The following is a 10,136-nucleotide window of genomic DNA, read 5'->3' as shown; positions in this document are numbered from 1 at the left end:
GGCATCATGCGTTGGCGCCATTTTTTTTAAATATTCCCTATTTTATTTGCGCCACAAGGTGGTATTCCATTTTCGTAACGATTTGTACCCGCACTAAACTGTAAGCCTCGGTTGTCGAAGTTGTATATATTTGTAATTCTCAAAGTTTCGAAGTTTCAAGATGGACATAATCCAATCTGAGGCAAATGCAGGGAATATTTAACGGCCTTATGTATAGATTGTCAAACGATTTTAGTGTTTTAAACATTTTGACATTACTACTTCCATGGTGAGCAAGGGTAACATATAATGCTGGCAATATAAATTAAGGACTGAAGTCTTCAAAGTTGCTAATCGTCAAATTTCTCTGCCACTGATATTTGCTTACTTTCAACATCCGAAATGGTACAAATGCGATATGTTATAAAATTGGGTGACTTCCGCTAAAATCTTGGTTCCCTTGATATTATTGCGTACTCTTTCGTAACCGTTATGACCCTTAATGATGACTGGGAGTTTTTTACGGTCTGTCCTTATGGATCTCGCACGACCGCCCCTTACGGGGATTCTGTTAGTAATGCCGGTTAGTAGTAGAAGGTAGCGGAGCCCAGCCTTCGGGATACCTGAAGAATTCAGTCAGAGTATGTCCTACTAGCGGCTGGGCTGCTTTGTTGATGCTCTGGCCTACTCCCAGACCCCACGTGGGTCCGAGAGCGTTTCCCCACTCTAACTGTGTGGGAGTAGGTCAACTTGAAGAGTGATGACCCTTATACAACTGCCAATGGCTATATATAACGATTTTGGTGTCCTGGTAATATTTATGACCTTTACATAATCAGTTGTAACGAACGCCTGTGTTTGAATCGGAAACTGGGTAATATTACATAAATTCAATGATAACCGATCATTTTATCTTTAATGTATTAAACTTCCGGTTCTAATACAACAAAAAAAACAAGCATAGACATATGTATATGTTTTAAAAAGTTACGTTGTAGCGATCTTTGGGTCGCTTATGATATTGAGGAAGCAGTTTTGGAACCAGACTAAGCAGCTGACGATGGATAATCATAAATATCGGAGCGTGCTATTGTATGATGACCTACATGGTCTTGTAACAAGACTCAGTGGCTGAATCGGAAACTGGGTTATGTTCAAAGCTAACCGATTATTTCATGTAAACTTTCCATTCTCGTACAAGCAAAAAAAAACACGTAGAAAACACGTGTATGATACTTAAGACGTACATCTTTATCTCGTATGAAGCTAGAACTATGACGCTATGGCGGTTAACACGGCTAGGATATGTAGCATTACGTAGCGTATAACTACGTATTTATGCAAAACGTAATTATGCGAATATTAAGTACTGAAATTACGAGTGCATGAAGTCGCTAACAATATTAGCGACTTAAAAAGTATAAATATATACATGTAGATTAAAATCACCTGTAATGGGTGCAAATACGATGTTTTATTTTTGGCGCAATTGAATGTAGTGAACATTGATATTAACCTGTATTTGATGGTATTGAGGAGGTAGACCTAGGGTTAGGGACACAACTCTTCGAAATCATTGGAATGTTTGTATTCAGCATTTTACATCAACCTCATATAAGCATCAAAGTAACTTGGACTGATTTCATTCTGTTCCAGAGGAAAGCTTGAAAGGCTTTGGTGAAATTGACTTTTATACAAACATATCACTGATTTCAAGAGTTATGTCCCTTACCCTAGGTCTACCTCCTTAAGCCATGTGTAAATATTTTTTCGGAATTCATTTTAGTGTTTTACCCGCACTGTTAACCCTTGTGCTACGCCCGGACCTGTTCGGGATTGGACCATGTTCCGCTTTATCGGTTCTGGCAGTGTAAATCTAAGTTTAGGAAAGCGCAATCCGTTCATTTCTCGGACCCTCGCCAGAGCAGAATTAATTTGTAGTACTCTATTTCACCTGGAAACTAAATACGAATGATTTCTGTCACCATCATTTCAATGACAGCCCCTTGTATTGACTACTTCCGGTTTATGGACAAACAGAGGCCAAAAATTGGGGAAAAAATCCTCATTTTTCACACGAATGGCCCTTCAGAGGGCTCCTGACCCCCTACTCGTAACTGTAACACACTTTATTTGGCTTCAGTAGCCTTCACGGTCTTCAGGCTGTAGGATGAATGTGCTTTGGTTCCTGATTTGTTCCCGTTGAACCCAACAAGTAGCATATAATGACCAGAAATTAACACAAAATGTTCACGCGTTGGCCCACCCACCCTCCTAATTTTGAACATAATTATGTTCAATTTATAAAATCTAGAACTCTTGAAATTCCTTGTTAAAATGTTTGTTTTTAACTACATTGTAAGTAATATTTTATTGGCTTGGACATGTTTTAATGTACAAGGATTTATGTGTTAATTTGTAAATCTAATCTAGGGTAGACTCACAGGTATTTTCAGAATGGATTTATACCCCTCCTGTTTTTCTCTACATCCCCCCAAAAATAAACGAGTGATCACTACCAAGCAATATCAAGCGCCACTGCAGTAAGAAACAAAACACTAAAATAGCTATACTGATATTTAATGTCTTAATTCTGTCCAACTTTATGATATTGAATTCTCGATCTCTGCCCTTAAACTGAAAAAAAAAGATCTTTCTACAATCTTTTGATAAGTTATTAGACAAAGAAAGCCAACGTTGAACAAACATAAAGTGCCTACTTATAGGAACTTGGGGTATGGAGGAACGGAATTCCAACTTCTTAAGTTGTAGGAGTAAGGAACTTTATATAACTCCCTGCTACTAGGTAACTATCCCTTGGATAACCTTCAGATGACAGTTACACAGAAAGCACACTAAGTTGCTTCTACGTTGAATAATAGGTCGATCGTGACAGATTTTTTTATAAAGATAGTATATAAATTAAATTCGGCTTGTTTTGTTTTGTTTTGTTTTTGTTTTTTTGTTTGTTTGTTTGTTTGGGTTTTTTTTTTTTTTTGCTTATTTGTTTGGGGTTTTTTTAAGAAGTAAAAGCAACTGAGTTTCAAGACACACGTCGGGTTTAAATTTCACAGAATCCTGGTTTCAGTTCGATCTGTTCAATATGCAAGAAAATACCTATCAACTCGGGCAAATTGTTTGCACTATTGAAAGCCGTGCGATCGTGAATACAATCTTAAACTGATGACGTCATACCATTAATCGCTTCTCCAGCAATGACAGTTTCCGTCGTAGCAATGGGCAGAGTATCCGAAACGACATGAGTGGTTTTTACAGTCGTCTTTGGTGTTACATGTATCCTCTGAAAAAATAATATTGAATTTTAAATTTTGTTGTTTTTTTTTTTTGGTTTTTTGGGGTTTTTTTTTGTATACAAAACACATTGACTTATGATATACTTAATGTGGAAATCATTTTACTTCGACTACCATTCCAAATTTGAACAAAATTTTCATTGAGTTAAATGGCTGAATATTTGACACGCCACACTAATCCGATAACCACAAATACATGTATATATAGTTTTAAAGAATGTATCACCATTTTAGGTTACTTCTATGTATAGCAGTTGCTTTAAAATTCTGTTTGATTTTGTTTTTGTTTTGTTTGTTTTCGTTGTTTGTTTGTTTTTGTTACGTTATTGTTTATTTTTTTGCGATTTTGTTTTTTGTTTTTTTTGGGTTTTTTTTTTTGGGGGGGGTCGTAAAGGGTTGGTTTCCATGCATAGGTTCACTTCTTTTTTAAAACCCGAAACAGTATAAAATGGTTGTTCTATTCATTGTCTGTCCTTTGGTTTTTCCCTTTTTAGTCGAACAATAAAATCTGTCTAAACCAAACCCTTTCCGCACTAGAATATGTTCGGTTTCGGTTTAGAAGGATACAAAGTACATTAAGGGGGATTGACCTAGGGTAAGGGACATAACTCTTGAAATAAGTGATATGTTTGTGTCATATCCAATTTCACCAAAGCCTATCAAGCTTTCGTTTGAAACAGAATGAAATCAGTCCAAGATACTTAGATGCTTACATGAGATTGATGTCAAATGCTGAATACAAACGTTCCAGTGATTTGTAAGAGCTGTGTCCCTTACCCTAGGTCTACCTCCTTAAAACCAATAGGAAGGATCTTTAGAAATTGTCTAGTTTATTCGGGATTTGACTTACACAGGTTTCATTGTATACATTTCGGTATAACGTAAATCCTAAACACTGATCCTTGCTGACATATATCAATAATGTAAAGGGAAAAATCAGAAATATTATTCCATCAACTCACGATTGTTGCTACGGCACTCACACTGATGTGATAAACAAGCCACGTGACTTCCGGATGCACATGTTAAGTTACACTCATCACGGATGTTACATGCTTCTGCTGCACCTGATGAAAAAGAAATAAACAAAGTTTTGAACGTTCTTTAAACCGTAGATCTATAATTAATTATAGGTCTCTGTTCAAACTACATGTATCACTAAGTCGGTCATGTGGGATTGAAAAATCCTATGATCCGTCACGTGACTGAGTTGGCAAATCGACAATTTTACTTGTTAAAGCGTTTAGGAGAAAGGGCAGTTCATGGGTCGAAAGCTGATCGCAAGTTTCGACAATTCAATGATATATATATATATAACCATGTAATTAAACATCATCACTTCGCACATATACTGAATATGAAATAATTCTTAAGGGGCACTGTGGTAGAGAAGATTAGATACTGTCTGCCCAATTTTCTCACGTGGAATTTCCTCATGTCAAAAGGAACAATTATTACTCCAACAAAATTATCATGTCCGCAATAAATTCTCAATTTTTTTGTAACCCATGACCATGAACTCACATTCTCTGAAATCACTGGAACAATTCACACACAAAATATAAGTAAAGAAACCTATACTGAATGACAATTGCACAGTTTACTTCGAACGTGCGTACTATTCGCAGAAACTCGATGGCGGATCAAGGGGGTCCGGGGCTGGAACCCACTTTTTAGAAATATTGTTAATTTTGTGCGAAATTTGAGCAAGAATTGGCGCGAAATAGCCTGAATTCCCTCTTTTACATGACTCTACCTAAAAAAAAACTTCCCTATTCGAAATCTCTGGATCCGCTGGAATGCAAATCTATAAAGTGTCTCACATTCTTAGTTACCAATTGGGGACTTAAAGGTTAATTCCACTTACAAACAGCGAAGACCAGGACAACTAAAGCCAGGATACACTTCATGGTAATTCCGTACAGTATATCACAACTGAGTGCAATCTACCGAAGTCAGCTCGCGGTTAAATAGGCTAACTAATACATGTAAAGGACACCTGTAGGATTCCCATATTTTCACAGGATAATCGTGAGATATGTAAAGTTTTGACGTTAACTAGAAAACAAAACTATACACACTAACCTAATTTCAATTAATTTCTATATACAACAAGAAATATAATAGAAAAAGGATCAGACATGGTGAAACACAACAAATGCACCAACCTTTATAACCTTTACAAAAATAGTAAATAAAAATACTGTGAAAGTACTATAATTCGTGGATACCAATTTTCATGAATTAGGGAAGAAACACAAGTTCGTGGATTCTTAAATTCGTGGTTTTGAAATTTTCAATATAAAACGAACGGATTCTCCTTTTCGTTGGGAACCAAATTTTGTGGTTTGGCCTACCCACGAAAATCACGAAAATTGGTACCCCACGAACAATAGTACTTTCACAGTAGTAAATACTTACAGAGACAACCAAAAGGCCTTCAGAAAGTGTAAACACACCTTTAGTCAAATTCTGAAAGGCCCCGAAAACAAAAGTAATACAACCGAGTAAACAGAACGATGACACTTCTTCAAAATGAAATAGAAGTCAAATAACGACACGCCGACTCATTAATGACCAACATCTCCTGACGCATGTCTTCGGTGTTGTTATATAATTATGGTAGTTTAATCAAATTTCTATCTGTTTTGCGAACAGAAAAAAAAAGTAATTATGCAGGGAATATGGAGACAGGAACTGTACTCGTAACAGTAAAGATTCATATTATCATATTTCGTAGTAAGAAATATGATATCTGCTGTAAAAAGAGAGAAACTTTCCGTAAAAATTAAGATGTTGCTTACTCTCATACGTAAGCAGTGCAAGGATGGACATGACGTTTTTCGTTATTATCGGCAAAAGTACTAGCATATCAAATAAGAGTTGTTATTTTGTTGTGTATTTTTTTTTAGGGGGGGGGCTGCACGGCAGTTTATCTCAGCCCATGTGCTACAATACATGGAAACATGATAAAACGGAGACGATCCAATATTAAAACAGAAGAAAAGGAAAACACACAAACAAAAAAAATTATAAAAAAAAAACTAAAGTACTTGCCATGAAAACTACCCATCAAAAGGGAAGTGAAAACAGGTGCTCCGAAAGGGTATTAAGCACGTCCTTAGCATTTCATAACGATGCTTTCAAAATCCAGAGTCTTTGAAGCGCAATTTATTGCCTTTCCCTTATAAGAATAAAAACAATTAAAAATATCCACTTCTACGAGGATGGCATATCTACAGTCCATGTACTTCCAAATTAACTACCAACAATCTTATACAGTACTATATTTTACAGTACCTAACAGTACTGTCGTTTACAGTAACGTTACAGTACTGTTCCATTTCTGAATTTTACAGTACGTTTTTAGTACCTGTTAGTCTGTCTTTTACAATACGTTTTCAGTACTGTGTTATTCAGTACTGTATGTTTCAGTAGGATTCAGTACTGTGATTTACATGGTCGTTTCAGTCAGTAAATTTTCCTCAAGAGCACTTTTCAGTAAACAAAGTAAATTTATATTTGACTTAGGCATTAGAATTTAAGTACTTCTCCATCTAAGAATCAGGCAAAATGTGTATAAGGTGTGGCACATGAAGTAAAAATACACAGCGATTTTATTGCATTACCCAAGTATTTATACCTCATAACGTCAAGAAATTACTGTCAAAGTGTTTGTAAAATTTGCCTTTTTAAGATATTGATAGTTCAAATTTAGTTGAAATGCGCTATGGAAAAATGGCGAGCAAATTTTCCCGAACTTTTTCCTTATATAAGCAGTCAAAAAATATCTACGTCACCAATGATTCAGGACAAATTTAAAGAACATTTCAGTTGTTTTCTAGTTGTATTTGAATATGTTTGAGGCAAAAAAGATCAAATTGTGAAAAATGATGTGCAACCTATTTCCTGATTCTTACACAGAATTTGAGCTTTCTGCCTTCTGTAAAAAAATAATTTCGAATTTTGAAAATATGCCTCCGTTAACGTTAGAAAAATTCAAATAGATTCTAACTCCGAACAGTACACTTTGTGGGTTGTATGTACCTTTGTCAAATGGTCATGACAATTGAAATAAGGTCCAAACCGCTAAAAAAGTAAAATCGAACGTATTCGTTCGCTTCAAGGTGATATCGTTTATTGTCAAGTTATTGGAGTTCACATAATGGGGACACATTGTGCACCACTTATTGCGGACCTCTCTCTGCATTGTAACAATCAGTTTATGGCTATGTTAAATAAAGACCCTTCCTAACAACATTTGTTGAGAATTTAATAACACCTACAAATATTTGGATCGGACCCCCCCCCCCTCCCCCATTTGCATCCACACCGGGTCGATAATAAACCAAATCAATTGGGGGGGTCTATGGTTGTATTGTTGTATATAATATCGTCCGTGGAAAAAATTTACTTGTTATGTGTCATATGTAATTACCTATAGCCATATGAAAATACTGCATTTAGATATGATACAAAAAATTATTCTGTTGATGTTGGATGCAGCTGAGTGTGATATGATATTTTTTTACATTAACCACTACAGTAACTACCAACGCTGAATTCGTTTGACCCCATGTTTTGGACACATTTCAGTAGACAAACAAATGTAAAGAATAGGGTTACAATTAAATTGGCTAAAATTATTGTGCGCGGTCAGGCGTGTCGGAAAGACGCATACAACAATGAACATGAAATAACCATAATAATACATACAAAATAACAAAAGTAAATGAGCAAATCGGACTCCACTAAAACTGGGAGCATGCATGGACCAGGTGCACCAGAAGAGTAAGCGTCCTCTAGAAACACCCGTCGAGATGCTCATAAAAAAGTTAAGCCCGGGTAGACGAAAGAGGAAACGAAAACTATGACACTTTGAACAAATCAGTTTTCATGGTACAGATGGATACACCGTAACGATCCATGAGTTCATGATGACGACTATAAAACTTCTGTAGGGATACCTTCAATTTTGTAGCAACATAACCCTGTTCCAGAAGCATAATTATAAGAATTCGAGCACGTAACGTATTAGTTGTGATATGAAGACTCCATACGCAGGTGCTGAAGGGATGTTGCCACATATGAAAGGAAAGTTGACGATACAGAATGAAAAATCATCGCGTATGTCGTATAGTTTGTGAATAGTTTTCTTTTACCATCGATCTCTAAGTGAAGGTTAATATATGAGGCGTCATAAGAGTAAAGGAATAGGTCACCAAGTAGAGGAGCACAATTTGTGCTCATTTGAATACCGACTTTTTGTTGAAAACGTGTATACCACACTGAACAAATATGTTGTCGATCAAAAACTCTAGCATTATGAATATTATGAATATCTCTTTGTATATTTGGTATACAATTGCCGAAATTAGTGTCTGGTTCATTCAAACTAAAATTAGAGTCATTTTATTTGTTAACGATATCATTTTAGCAAAGTCAATAGTTGTTCCCGTCTTAAGTATACTTATAATCTCGAAATAACGAAATAACACTCAAACAGTCAAATACCAGACACGGAAAACAGACACACACAACAAAGAACATAAAAATAACCAAAATAATACACACAAAGGAACAAAATTAAATGAGCATCGCGGACTCAACAAAAAACTGGTAGCATGGACCATGTGCACCAGTATGAAAAACTCTGCCTTTCTAGAAACAAGGGCAAATTTGCTCATAAGATGTCACGTTCGTGGTAAAAGAAAGTTAAATGAGTGTTTGTGTAACTCGGAAATCACTCTTTTACAATCAAGTACTCCGCAGTGAGTAATCAGTATTCATCATTTTCGGGCAGAAAAATATGACGTCGCATGAACGAACATTACTAGTAATTTTCCAGTCTATAGACTTGGAAATTTACAGATAGAAAACAAGTACTATAATTTTGTTCTACTGCATTGGAATACACAAGGTGATTCCCCCGAATTTCATTATTTGAACTTTAAACGGGTATTTACTTACATATTCCGTCAAAATAGTTTATCATTATTTTTAAGCACTCTTATCTGTCCCAATTAAATTCACCCCCTGGATGAAATTCATGTTAAGTAGTAAGTCCATCGACCTTCAAAAGACGTCTGTTAATCTGAACTAATTTCTGAATTAGGTACAATGAAACCAGTCTCTATCGAATCCTAATAATCGGAAAACTTGTCTTAGGTAGTAAGATACGGTTAGGTCAGTTCTGAAAGTTTGGTCTCATTTTGTTGAAATAAAGCTGTTTTGAGGCAGTCCACACAGAAATTACAAGAATTTGCCGTAAAAAGTACATATTTTACTGTAATCCTTGATGTGTGGAGGTTCAAGTAATTTATAAGTAATTTAGTGATTATTGTTATAAAATCCAGCAGCCGTCGTAACATACTGGAAAAAATATTACTGAGTTTTAGTACAAATCAGGGGTGTCTTTCCAATACTAACAGCCAAATACTATATTTTATAAAATATCAAGCAGTTAAACACTAGCACAGGATGAAAGCATGCACGGAGGAGGTGGAACAAGGGTGAATATCAGGGGCGGATACAGGATCTCAGATTGGGGGGGGGGGGCATAAATAGAATTAAAGAAAATTTTCTGGGTAAAATTTGTGAAAAATCAAGATTTATGCAAAAAAAAGTTTTTTTTTTCCATTCTTTGGAGGTGTACCTCCGGCACGCCCGTCCTTGGATCCGCACCTGAATATAATAACATCTTTTTTCGATTCATTTTCTCACCATTTTAGTTCCAAAAGTTCGTGCGAAATAGGTATTTTGAAAATCAGCCAGCAAATGCTGGGGAGAGAACCAAATACGACAAGAAACTGAAACGTTCCGGATACCATTCTTCATTTAAAT

General features: G+C 35.8%; 1 long non-coding RNA gene across 1 annotated transcript; it reads right to left on the bottom strand.

Moving 5' to 3' along the window:
• Nucleotides 1–2,543: 2,543 nt before the first annotated feature.
• LOC148598141 (uncharacterized) lies at nucleotides 2,544–5,309 on the bottom strand. The gene is made up of 4 exons (XR_015918311.1): nucleotides 5,161–5,309; nucleotides 4,256–4,360; nucleotides 3,175–3,280; nucleotides 2,544–2,616 (listed from the first exon to the last, which is right to left on the bottom strand). It is a non-coding gene; the product is annotated as an uncharacterized LOC148598141 (long non-coding RNA).
• Nucleotides 5,310–10,136: the final 4,827 nt, after the last annotated feature.

The sequence above is a fragment of the Perna viridis genome, chromosome 14 (assembly GCF_037379345.1).
Source record: "Perna viridis isolate PV_CMFRI_1.1 ecotype Kerala chromosome 14, ASM3737934v1, whole genome shotgun sequence".
NCBI classification, from domain to species: Eukaryota; Metazoa; Mollusca; class Bivalvia; order Mytilida; family Mytilidae; genus Perna; species Perna viridis.
Note: the sequence above shows the minus strand (reverse complement) of the source record. Positions and strands in the feature narration are given on the sequence as shown.